The 13114-nt window shown below is 43.2% G+C and overlaps 1 protein-coding gene and 1 long non-coding RNA gene across 3 annotated transcripts in view; both read left to right on the top strand.

Annotated features, from left to right (window-relative positions):
* The first annotated feature begins 4411 nt into the window (after nucleotides 1–4411).
* LOC143151584 (uncharacterized) lies at nucleotides 4412–11437 on the top strand. 2 transcript variants are annotated; one of them, XR_012993379.1, is made up of 5 exons: nucleotides 4412–4620; nucleotides 4682–4840; nucleotides 5443–5648; nucleotides 7539–7631; nucleotides 11393–11437. It is a non-coding gene; the product is annotated as an uncharacterized LOC143151584 (long non-coding RNA). The 2 variants fall into 2 exon arrangements; XR_012993380.1 differs by lacking the exons at nucleotides 5443–5648; nucleotides 7539–7631; nucleotides 11393–11437 and adding an exon at nucleotides 5309–5398.
* A 64-nt stretch (nucleotides 11438–11501) lies between these two features.
* Kank (KN motif and ankyrin repeat domain-containing protein 2 kank) overlaps nucleotides 11502–13114 on the top strand; it is an 83124-nt gene continuing 81511 nt past the window's right edge. Inside the window, exon 1 of the mRNA XM_076320886.1 lies at nucleotides 11502–11659. The gene's annotated coding sequence lies outside the window, so the exon portion shown is untranslated. The remainder of the gene's footprint in view (nucleotides 11660–13114) is intronic.

Genomic DNA, 13114 nt, shown 5'->3' with positions numbered 1-13114 from the left:
AATCGTCGATCGGTCGTCACTAGAGTATTACTCGATGTCCCTCGAGCGTTTACTTTTCTACGATTGCACCGCTCTTATTTCGTAAGAGCGTCATCACCGACGAACGTATTAAATGGTGTTAACCATCGCGTCGAAGTATCATTGGCCAGCTGGAACGTTGGCGTTGTATCTTTGTAAAGAAAAAAAATGGGAAAAAAAAGAAAATTATGGAAGTAATCTTAACGTAACCGGTCGGCGCGTGTTGACACACACGCTCGTGATCACGTTTCTCTCAGGTATTTAGCATGTTTGTATCTAACGACACCTCTCTGCAATAAATAATTCAGAGTAGAGCCCCCCCCCCCCAAGCTCCCCCAACCCCACCACTTTCGGACGAGGTTTGTACGGTGTAAAGGTCTTTTTCCATGTTTCTCGTAGAGGCTTCCTTCGTAATCGTTCATCGGATTTCCTGTACTTACACTTCTCGAGCCGCGTTCGAGCGTATCGATGCTTGCTGCATGTCGTGAAACTTATAGATTTTTAATAGAACACACGGTTACCGAGCAATTCGTCGATCGCACGCATTTCATCGTTCATTCGGAGATATTTCAAGTTCACGCGGAGACTTTACTACTTCTAGAACTATTTCTGCGTTAATATTAATACGTACGCGGTGACGTATAGACTGGTCGGGTAAAGATTCATCGTTCAGAGATCTTAACGTCGTTCGTTTTTTTGTTTCTTCTTTTTTCTACCGTTCGTTTATTTTCCTTCGATCGAATTACGGTCCACAGTACGCGTCCCTATCGGGGGGAATTATTATTACCGCTGTTACTAATACTACAGCGATCTCCGGTTGTATAACGGAGTTGCGTTTCTATTCCACGAATCGACCTGTTTTATCTAAGGTCAAAGCCGAGTCTCGCGCGTGGGATTCACCGAGAGCGAGCGAGACGGAGCAACAGCGAGCGAGTCTCGCATTAGTGATTCGCGCGCGCGCGAAATCGAGTCCGTCGATGCGAGAGAAAACATTTTTTTTTATAGTTTTCGGTACACGGTACCATCGACAGACAATTTTCACTACGGATTCGCGCAAACGTGGAAAGTTCGTTCAGATTCGACCATAGTCGCACGGTATAGGAACTAGGAGCGTGTAGATTTTTTAATAGTTCGTCAAAATATCGTCGAATTGTTGATTTCTCCCTTTTTTTCTTTTTCTTCCGCTCGCCAGTCTATACGTAGCCTGACTCTTCTCGGTAAAAAAGAGACATTCTTAGATTAAAAGAAACATTCTTCGCTCCTAGGGAGCCACTTCTCTCTAAAACCTTAATCTCGTCTAAAATCTTCGATTACTATCCTAACGATTGTTCCCCGGAACAACGCTCTCGCTGAAGTTATAAAATTCAATGCAATATAAATTTTCATAATTTTGCGTCTGAAAGAAAAACTATTCCGCGAAGGAACGCAGCCGTTTTAGGCGTCAAGGGAACCAATCCGCGCCGACGTCGCTTGAAACGTACGACAATGTACTCGTACAAGGGTGTTAACGCTCGTCGTGAATATATTTTGTGTAACTACGGTGGAGAACGTCGATTTATCGGGAACAACGAAGAATGAAAATATTTCCGATAAGAGAAACACGATTAATCGATCCGGGGAACGAGAGTGACTCGAAGAGCCGGTAAAATTTGTTTCGTCGATGTTACAGCGTTTTACCGAAGTGAGCGCCATATGTTTTGGCCGCTCAAGATCATCGAAGAATAGAAAAGAGTATTATTGCTGAGAACTGGCAAAATTCTCCGGTGAAGAGGAATCGAGTGATCTTTGCTGTAGACCTCGAAAGGCTACCCAAAACATTCGATGCTTCCAGAGATCATTTTTGTCAACTCCGCGCAGTAGCTACACCGTGAAAAATTGTCGACGCGATAACGAAGATAATTCGTGACGTCGATCACGGTCGAACGGGTGACCTCGAGCGGCCAAAATATTCGGCGTATACCCTAGTAAACGCAGCCACTACCCATATTCGAAGAAAATCAATGTTCCCTCGAACTGGAGGATTTTCAAAGCGAAACTAATACACGCGGCTCCTTCGACGATCTGTCTTTTCGATGAAACATTGCCAAGCGCAACATCTCGATTAATCAACGCGACAATAGACGTATCTACCGTACTTACGTTTCATTCGAAGGCGTACCAAGCAGTATTACGAGCGTTCTTCTTGACCCGGCGGCCAGGCAGGCCTCTGCGACGATTTCATTGCGGGACTCGTTGCTCGATTACAAAATTACGTGTAACGAGCAGTCGGTGTATTGCGTAACAACGGAGTTGGGTAACTGGTTATCGGCTGCTTTGTATCGGTGCGAGGTTCACGAAATGTAACGTAGGAATTGAGGAAACCGAGTGTTGTTTTGTTAAAGGGAGAGCCGGAGAGAGTGAGAAAGTAAATTGAACAGAATGTGGAACGCGTATGAAAGGGACGAAGAGAGAATGAGAGAGTTCTGGTTGCGATCAAGCAGCGACAGTATTGTTACACCGTTGATCGTTATATGTGCATAAAAGCTTCGGAAATAAAAGAAATCTAAATCACAGAGCGACGCGTTTCCTTGACCGTTGATCGATATTTCATTATTACGATTTATCACGTGGAATCACTTGCCTCTACTTGTCGTCGGTTTCGATTCGCGTCTCTTTACGTTCGTGTCTCGTTGACGTCGTTCTTTTCGAAACGTATTCAGGGCGTTAAGTGTCGCGCACACGGCGCCAAAGTGTTAACACGTTCTCGCGACGAAGAATTCGAAGAATCGTTAATCGGGAGGTCGTTTAACTCGCCCACCTTGCATTACCAAAATCGAAAAACGTCACCGACTCTGACTTGTTGATTTTTTTACTCAGAGCTTTTTTTACTCGGTTCGGCCAATACTTGGTGCGTTGGAAGTCTGCTTAAAGAATCTTTCGTTCGGTATACTATATAGATGGAACGCGTGTAAGAATCTGGAGAATCGAAACTCGCGTTGTCAAAATTGAAAATCGCCATCGATTCTGACCATATTAATTTTTCCGACCATTTTAATTTTAATATAGGTCTGAAATACCTATATCGAATTACTTGTATCGTAAATAATCCTTTGTTTCGAATATTGGAACATTTATTTTTAGATTTTCACGTTCAGTAGGCATTTTTTTCTCAACTTAGAATATTCATACGCTTCAGAAGTCCTTGTAAAGAATCTTTCGCTCGGTATCCCGATTCGTCGAACGTGTGCGAGGATTCGGAGAATCGAAACTCACGTTGCCAAAATCCAAAATGGTGACGAACTTAATTTTTTACCCATCGAGTATTTTTTTACTCTATTTGGGACATTTGTACGCTTTCGAAGTAAATAATTTTTTGTTCAGTATCTCCGCACATTGAATGTCTACAAAAAAGATCGAAACTCAAATCGCCAAAATGAAAAATAGTGACGAAGTTAATTTTTTACCCATCGAGTATTTTTTTTTACTCTGTTTGGGACATTTGAACGCTTTCGAAGTAAATAATTTTGTTCGTGTAAATAATCTTTTGTTCAGTAACTCCACACATTGAATGTCTATGAGAAGGATTGAAACTCAAGTTGCCAAAATCAAAAATAGTGACGAAGTTAATTTTTTGCCTATCGAGTATATATTTTACTCTGTTTGGGACATTTGTAAGCTTTCGAAGTAAATAATTTTTTGTTCAGTAACTCAACACATTGAATATCTACGAGAAGGATCGAAATTCAAGTTGCCAAAATAAAAAATAGTGACAAAGTTAATTTTTTACCTATCGAGAACTTTTTTACTCTGTTTGGGACATTTGTAAGCTTTCGAAGTAAATAATTTTTTGTTCAGTAACTCAACACATTGAATATCTATGAGAAGGATCGAAACTCAAGTTGCCAAAATAAAAAATAGTGACAAAGTTAATTTTTTACCCATCGAGTATTTTTTTTACTCTGTTTGGGACACTTGTACGCTTTCGAAGTAAATAATTTTTTGTTCAGTAACTCCACACATTGACTGTCTACGAAAAATATCGAAACTCGAATCGCCAAAATGAAAAATGGCCACGAAGTAAATTGTTTGCCCATCGAGTATTTTTTTCCTTCGGATCGGGACACTCGTACGCTTTCGAAGTCCGTGTAAATAATCTTTTGTTCGTTATACGTACACGTTGGACACGTCCAGCGACTCGATATCGCTGTGCTGCGAACACGAGACGCGGATCTACGGCGAACGAGCGAGTTTCGCGCGTAACGTGAAAGGACAAGCACGGTCGTATCTTCGGGGACGGAGAACTGGTCCACCCACTGGGAATTCCAGATGTTTTCCATCGACTATCGGCTAGAGAGGAGCACGGGAAACAAGCGTGTACACGATCGATTCCCGATCGAGACGATCCTTATCCACGACGAGATCTCTGTGGATCTTCGTACGCAAGAAAAACATCCAAGTGGATCGCCACGATCGTGAAGATTAAAACTTGTCCGTCTTCGAATTGCCAATAAGTACAGAGTCGATCGTTGCGTGCACTGTATTCGAAACACACCGAATGGGAGTGGATTGTTTAAACACTCGGTCACGCGCAGTGTCGCGCTTCAATTGACTCCGGTTCTTCTGGTAAACGTCTAGAATTACTATGTTTTCGAAATCTTATTCACATCCGTGTTTTTATTTTTAGCGAAACGCGTACGAAGATGATCGTGCGTGTCTCGTCTACGTGGAAGAGTTCGTTTCATCCATGCTGACGAGTAACGATCATTTCGAGGATATTTTAATCCAACGATGTCACCGGCGACAATTTTTGGAGAAAAAACGATACGAAATATTTGGAGCGAAGGTAGGCACGATTTTAAACGACGAAACGTTTCGTTGTTTCGTCGATATTCGGTTCTTCGTTGAAAGTTATATCTTGCAAATATCGGGCACGTTCGATTCGTCAATTTTTCACGTTCGATACTTCCGAATGCTCGATAATTAATTTCAGTCGACTAGTCAAGGAACTCAATTGGCCCGTTTAAATCGATCGGTTTCACAATCGAGTATTAAAATTTCATAGAAATATCGATGCGGCTGCTTTTCAACCCCGATCGCGTTCCCGGTTGTGTAATCGGGCTCGAAATACCGGCCAAAATGTTTCTGGTAAATTTTAATTACCTCTAAAATTGATGCTTCGGAATGGATCGATCGAGCCTCGAATTTATTAAAATTATTTACCTCGAATATTCCTACCGTACATAAATACACATAATTATTAAAATAATACCCACCCTCTTCTCTCCGTCGATGCGCGACTATTTTTTTTCAGGTACGATCAAATTTCTCGCATTCTAACCGAGAGGGATTCGAAACAACGGTTGGAAGATTCCAGCGCGATATAATATAGAAACCATGGTGGCGCATTTTTCATAAATAAAGCAACCGTACGTGTTCTACTTGTAGCCAGGAATTAATCCACGGTCTTTGTTCTCGATCCTCGAGCGAGGTTCCCGGATACATCCCCGGAAGTGGCGTCTCCGCGTGCACACGCGCGATTAAAAGCAACGAGCGTTCCAGGGGCAGCGGCTGGAAAGGAAAACGAGGGAAAAAAAGAGGCCAGGTTAGCCGATTTGTTCGCGTCCTTGTCGGACGACACGGCTGGAGACCAGGTAAGGATGCAACGTGGCGTTTAATTCGCCGCGACTCGCGGCGAACTAACACTGGTGGAGAGGGGGAGGGGGTGTACAAATGAAATCGAGCACCGCGGTTAATTCATCTCGCTTCTATTCTCGCGTGTTCGCCGTTTCTCTCCCCGTTGATTCGTGCACGGTAACAAAGCTCGCGTTTAACGAACGAAACGAACGAGAGGAGGGACGGTGTACGTGACGCGGAGGGGTATAGGTTGCGCGGGCGACGAGGTAAAATTAGAGGTGCGGTGCAATTATTATTAAAATAGAAGAGCGACCGGTGTATCCGTGGGTTCAAGTGACGGAGGCTTGACTCATCGTACGCGTAACGTAGCCCCACGGGAAAGACGCGCGGTGGAACCCCGCGAAATCTATTTGTTGACCGCAGTGAGTGCACCAGCTGGACCCAATCGAGAGTTCGCCGGATCCTCGCGACGAACCGTCCGTCCGGGTCATTGCCATCGCGCGAATCGCGCAACGACCGAACGACCAACCGTCTTGTTGACTTTCGCGCTGAACAAACTTAGCTGGAACAAATCGTCGTAAAGATGCCGCCGCGATCATCGGTTACATCCGATTCCGATGCCGAGCGTCACGGACGACCACCGCCATTGCCTTGCAACGTGACGCGAATTTACGGGGACCGCGTCCACCGGGGGGTTCCACGGAGCGGGGGACTGGTGAGATTGTTTCGGTGGAGAGATTGACAAATGTTCTTTGGTTCTTTTTTTGGTGTATGTGAGACCTGAAGGGGTGAGATTGTTCTGGGAGTGATTGATCAATGTGAATTTGTTTCTTTCTTAGTTTTGGAGAAGATTTGAAACGGTGAGATTGTTCTTGGAAAGATTGAAGAATGTTAATTTAGTTTTTCTCAGTCATACGTGGGACCAAACGAGGTGAAATTTTTCTAGGAAAAATTGAAGAATGTTAATTTGTGTTTTTTTAGTTATACAGAGGATTTGAAGCAGTGAGATTGTTCTGGGAAAGATTGGAAAATATTAATTTGGTTCTTTTTTGGTTATATGTGAGACCAGAAGGGGTGAGATTGTTCTGGGAAAGATTGATCAATGTGAATTTGTTTCTTTCTTAGTTGTGGAGATAGACCTGAAACGGTGAGATTGTTCTGAGAAACATTGATAAATGTTAATTTGGTTCTCTTTTAGTTATGGAGGACCTGAAGCGGTGAGATTGTTCTGGAAAAATTGGAAAATGTTAATTTGTTTCTTTTTTGGTTATATGTGAGACCAGAAGAGGTGAGATTGTTCTGGGAAAGATTGATAAATGTTAATTTGTTTCTTTCTTAGTTATGCAGGACTTGAAGCGGTGAGATTGTTCTAGGAAAGATTGAAGAATGTTAATTTGTGTTTTCTTAGTTATGCAGAGGATCAGAAGCGGTGAGATTGTTCTGAGAAACATTGATAAATATTAATTTGATTCTTTTTTAGTTGTGGAGGACTTGAAGCGGTGAGATTGTTCTAGAAAAGATTGGAAAATGTTAATTTGCTTCTTTTTTGGTTATATGTGAGACCAAAAGACGTGAGATTGTTCTGGAAAAGATTGGAAAATGTTAATTTGTTTCTTTTTTAGTTATACGTGAGACCAGAAGAGGTAAGATTATTCTGGGAAAGATTGATAAATGTTAATTTGTTTCTTTCTTAGTTATGGAGAGGACCTGAAGCGGTAAGATTGTTCTGGGAAAGATTGAAGAATGTTAATTTGTTTTCTCTTAATTATGCAGAGGATCAGAAGCGATAAGTTTGCTCTGGAAAAAATTGAAGAATGTTAATTTACTTTTTCTCAGTCATATGTGGGACCAGAAGAGGTGAAATTTTTCTAGTCAAGATTGGAAAATGTTAATTTGTGTTGTTTCAGTTACACAGAAAACCCGAAGCATTGAGATTGTTCTAGAAAAGATTGGAAAATATTAATTTCCTTCTTGTTCGGTCATACGTGGGCCCAGAAGAGGTGAGTTTATTCCAGGAAAGATTAAAGAATATTAATTTATCTTTTCTCATTTACTCGTTCCATACCAGTTTTCGTCACTCTGTACACCATAGATATTCTCGTTCGAAAAATGTATCCACGTGCAACAGAATGCAGTGTGACAGAAACGGGATCGATACAATTCAATAACTATTCAATTTAACGACGAGACGATAATTATTTGCGAATAGTGTTGGCAATATCGGTGCTGAAAATCTCGATCGGTGAACCGAAGATCACGAACTCTCGTTGTTGGTAATACCATAACGCTTTTACGTTAATAGGTCCGATCACCGTTGTCGTCGAAAATTGCCTCGTAACACGGGTGCACGGTCCCTCGATTGGACAACAACGGTGTTTTTGTATCCTCGACACGCCTCGGTCACTCGTTAATAAACGCTTCTCTGACGCGTACGCGAAAACAACGCTTGGTGACGCTCGGTCTATACGCGACGCTAATCGCCAAAAATCTCGTTTCTTCGCAGAAATTCTTCTACGCTTTTGTGTAACGCGTCACACGGAACGGGTCGAACTACCTGGCAAATACATAATTTTCCCTGTAGCTACGCGTAGGAAAAAAATTTGCCGGTCACTCTCTCATTAAACGTGCAAATGATGCGCGAAGCAACGTGCGTTGTTATTATTCGCAGATCAGTATCTTATCTTAACAAAAACAGAAAAGGAGGATTTAAACAATACCCTCGAACGTTTTGCTAAGAAAGTAAATTCACGATACAGTAACTGCAACGCAAAAAAGTTAATGGTCATATTCACCCTTGATAGTATCGAGTTGTTCGGAAAGTAATTTCGTTCTCCAAAATGTAGAGTATATAATTTAATAAATCATTTACACCTTGTAAAAAAATCGTGTTTTATTTTCACTGAAAAAAGAACGAAACGACTTTTCGAACAACCCGATACAAAAATTACAGTTCCGTTATTCGAAGCATTATCGCTTCTAAAAAATACTATAGCCTACAATTCTCGCGAATACCCGCTTCCAGCGCCCTCTACTCTCGAAGCGATCCCACCATCGCCGAATCGCCACGAATCGTTTCCACGCTAGCTGGAAAATACTCTTTGTCCAGGACGGTGCGTTACGGCCACCGGTCGGTCCGTGAACGCTCGTAAATCGCCCGGTTATTTATCGCCGATTGCCGCGTTTTCGTGCTTAAGTTCGCGCGAGGGGTTCAACAGCCGGAGGATTTCTGCGCGAAGTCTCAGGTAGAGCAGCTCCCGGCAACCAGTTGGAACGACTCGGGTCGTTTCGACCTCACCGTACCGGTCGGGGATTAAGTTACTCGCGCATAATGTACCCGGCGGTCCCTCGTCGAGTTTAATAACAACAAGGTGAAAGAAGAGGGGGCGAGAGAGGTGGAGGTACGAAAGCGTTCGTGGTGTAGCGTTTTCGTCGAAACGCGCGTTACAAGACGAATCGTAAACCGTGGCTTCGGTTCCGCGTATTCGTGGACCGTTTCTATTCGAGGGCACGAGTCTATCGTTCGGAATCTTTTACCTGGGTCGAGAGCTAGCACGAAAGCTACCCACGGGACCCTCGCGCGGTAATCCGCGTTTAAACGGGGCCAGATGGCGGGCTCCTCCCCCCTCCGCTTGACCCCCCACTCCGCCGCTCCCTCCACCGAGCGGTCCCCTATTCAGGGCCGAAGATTTGCGAACGGAACGTCTCGGTTTTCATTCGTGGCGTGCCCGTGACGCGATTCGTTCCTACCGCGTCACGTTCTTCCTGCCTCGGCACCGGGTTCAAAGGAACGTGAATCGGGACGTATTTGTCACGGAAATGGGCACGGTTGAATCACTCTCCCCGCGGAGAGTATTCGAAACGTGTTCCCCCCCCGGAATTTCGTCGTTTTTTATCGCTTCCCGAATGCACGCTCCTCGTACGAGAAACTCGAACGACGAAACGCGATCCTCGTAAAACGATCGGGCGTGAAAGCACGCCGGCAATTAGTCGACGGTGATCTCGTATCTCGTTCATAAACGGAGTTACGTAAATCGCGAGACGAAACGCGCACTGGGCGTGTGTCGATCGTACCGAGACATTGTTTAAACTTTGGTCTTCTTCTGCTCGAAAGAGTTAGCTTCTACGCGACCACTGGGTGCCATTGGCTCGTCTTATCTCGATACGGTTAATATTGACACGAATCGGCGAACTCGCTTTCCTCGAGACGATCTGGGCAGAGAGAGAGAGAGAGAGAGAGATAACGATCTTCTTACGAATGAAACGAGGAATATTTTACTTTGGAATTCACAGAGGTTGCGTTCTTTGCGATTAAATTTTCCACTCGTCTTTGGGATGATTTGCGCAATCTACGCGTGCGAGGAACCCTTGAAAGTATTATATAACAAACGAGATCAATAATATAGAAATAGTTGTAAAGATTCCGTAATGAATGTAAATTACCTCAAGTCACGAATTACTAAATTATTGGGTCGTTGGGAAAGTCAGCCTCCAAAATGGAGAATATATGTTTGATAAAATGTTTGTAGACTCTGAAAGAATCGTGTTTCATTTTCACCAAAAGAAAAAGAATGAAATGACTTTCCGAACAACCGAATATTTCTCCCAGAAGGAATTACATCGTTCGTAACAATTATCAGATTCTTTCCAAAGTGAATATATCGTGAATATATCCAAATACTATTTCATAGTAATATCGTGTGAATATATCCAAAATGAATACATTCCATAGTAGTATCATCCATACCGAACAAATTCCCTAATCGTTTCCTTTCAAAGTCGATATTGTTCACGAGTACGACGAACAAATTTCAAAATCGTTTGAAACAATTTTTATTCGTCGAACGATAGATCGATTTCAAATACTATTTCATAGATATCCAAATACTATTTCATAGATATCCAAATACTATTTCATAGATATTGAAATACTATTTCATAGATATTGAAATACTATTTCATAGATATTGAAATACTATTTCATAGATATTGAAATACTATTTCATAGATATTGAAATACTATTTCATAGATATCCAAATACAATTTCATAGATACTCAAATACTATTTCATAGATATCTAAATACTATTTCATAGTAACATCGTGCAAATATATCCAAAGTGAATACATTCCATAATAATGTATCATCCATACTAGACAAATTCCCAAATTTCCCTTCAAAGTCGATATCGTTCGCAAGTACGACGAACAAGTTTCAAAATCATATCAAAACAATTCTCCTTCGTCGAACGATACATCGATCGTTCACGGTTCGAAGATTGCGTCTCTGACTAGAATCTCCCGCGAAGCGTAATCTCACCGTCGCGAAACCATCGTCCGCAGTTCGCTTCATCCCTCTTTTCTGGCGTGGTTCTCACCGGTTAGAACTGCCGTAAGAAACGACGTTCGGGTATCCAGCGAGGCCTAAACTCGCGAATGCGTCCCTGACCCTTACCCGATCGACTTCTTTTCACCCGGTGGGGCCCCACGGTGGGTTTAACGCCGGTCGTCCCCTCGAGCGGTCGTCTTCGCGAGGAGCAGCAACCTGTCGTACCCAGGCGTTGCTGGATCTCTCCAGCATCCACGAGTGCTCTCCTCTTCTTCTATTTCGAACGGTGTGCTCTCGCGCACGCGAGTGTTCTCTCTCTCTCTCTCTTTAACGTTCTATCTCTCTCTCTCTCTGTCTGTCTCTCTGTCTCTCGTGGTCTCTCCGTCGGCTCGGTGCTCGTAAACTACATCCGTCTCTTTTTCCACGGTGCCGCAGGCAGCATGGAAGGGGCCAGAGGCCGAAGGAGAAGGAGAAGAACCAGTCGTGAACCAGAACCGTCGGTCCTCAGAATCTCCCAGTCACCTCTTCGAGTCTGCGCGGGGACCAGCGTGTGAATTTGTCCCGATCACGCGGCGATCGTGCGCGAAAGGATCGATTTTTCCCGCTCGTTACGCTCTGGCTCGGCGCGTACGCGCCCGGCCGATCGACGATCCAGGATGACGACGGGGACACCGGCCAAGGATGCCGAGGATCGACCAGCCGGTGAGTCGTTTTCCTTCTTCGTGGATTGCGCACCGTTCGGTTTGCGTTCGGTTCGCGTTCCCTTCTTCGATCCGCGCGCGCGAAAACCGGTCGCGAGCCGTCCCACTGTGAGATAGTTCGTGACATTGTCCCACCGAAAACCGGTACTACCGTGGAAATGGAAATTCTAGATCGATACCAACTCAACCTACGACCATTACCATTGTTCGCGATGTTTCGCGGGGTTTTTTCTTTTTCTTTTTTCTTACTTTTTTTTTTGTTTTCCATTCGCGTTCCTGTTGCTCGCGTCATCGCTGAGAATTGATCTTTGAGAATTGTGACTGTTTCGAGATTCACCGATGTCGTTTCTATCTACGCGAGAATTTTACTGGAATTTAAACTCGGATAATAGGACAATCTACGGAACGATATTCACCGTGTGTCTATACTGTTGGATCCATGCTTCGAAATTCATCGTAACATCGATCTTGGAAAAAGATCGTGAAACTCGAGAGGAAAGTCGATGGTTAACGTCGATTAATGTTTCTCTTCGAAATTGATCGTAACATCGATCTTGGAAAAATCGATACTCTTTGGACAGAGTGAGTTCGGTAGAATGGAGGGACCATTTTTTAAAGACGCTTCTTAGTCTTCTTTTGCGGGTGTTTCTCTCGCGGGGACATTGACTCCTCGAGAATTTATTCGCATCCCGCTTTTTCACCAGAAATGGTACTTGTATACAGATCGTGGAACTCGAGAGAAAAATCAATGGTTAACGTCGATTAATGTTTCTCTTCGAAACTGATCGTAACATCGATCTTGGAAAAATTGATACTCTTTGGATAGGATGAATTTGGTACGATCGAGGGACCATTTTTTTAAGATCTTGGTCTTCCTTCTCTCGTGGGGACATTGACTCTTCGAGAATTTATTCGCATCCCGCTTCTTCACCAGAAATGGTACTTGTATAGAAATCGTGGAACTCGAGAGAAAAATCAATGGTTAATGTCGATTAATGTTTCTCTTCGAAATTGATCGTAACATCGATCTTGGAAAAATTGATACTCTTTGGATAGGATGAATTCGGTACGATTTAGGGACCATTTTTTTAAGATCTTGGTCTTCCTTCTCTCGTGGGGACATTGACTCTTCGAGAATTTATTCGCATCCCGCTTTTTCACCAGAAATGGTACTTGTATAGAAATCGTGGAACTCGAGAGAAAAATCAATGGTTAACGTCGATTAATGTTTCTCTTCGAAATTGATCGTAACATCGATCTTGGACAAATTTATTCTCTTTGGATAGGGTAAATACAATCGAGGGACCATTTTTTAAAGATACTTCTTAGTCTTTTTTCTCTCGTGGGGACACTGACTCTTCGAGAATTTATTCGCATCCCGCTTTTTCACCAGAAATGGTACTTGTATAGAAATCGTGGAACTCGAGAGAAAAATCAATGGTTAACGTCGATTAAT

This window comes from Ptiloglossa arizonensis, chromosome 9, assembly GCF_051014685.1.
Source record: "Ptiloglossa arizonensis isolate GNS036 chromosome 9, iyPtiAriz1_principal, whole genome shotgun sequence".
In the NCBI taxonomy this organism is placed as follows: Eukaryota; Metazoa; Arthropoda; class Insecta; order Hymenoptera; family Colletidae; genus Ptiloglossa; species Ptiloglossa arizonensis.
This window is presented reverse-complemented; position numbering and strand designations above follow the sequence as displayed.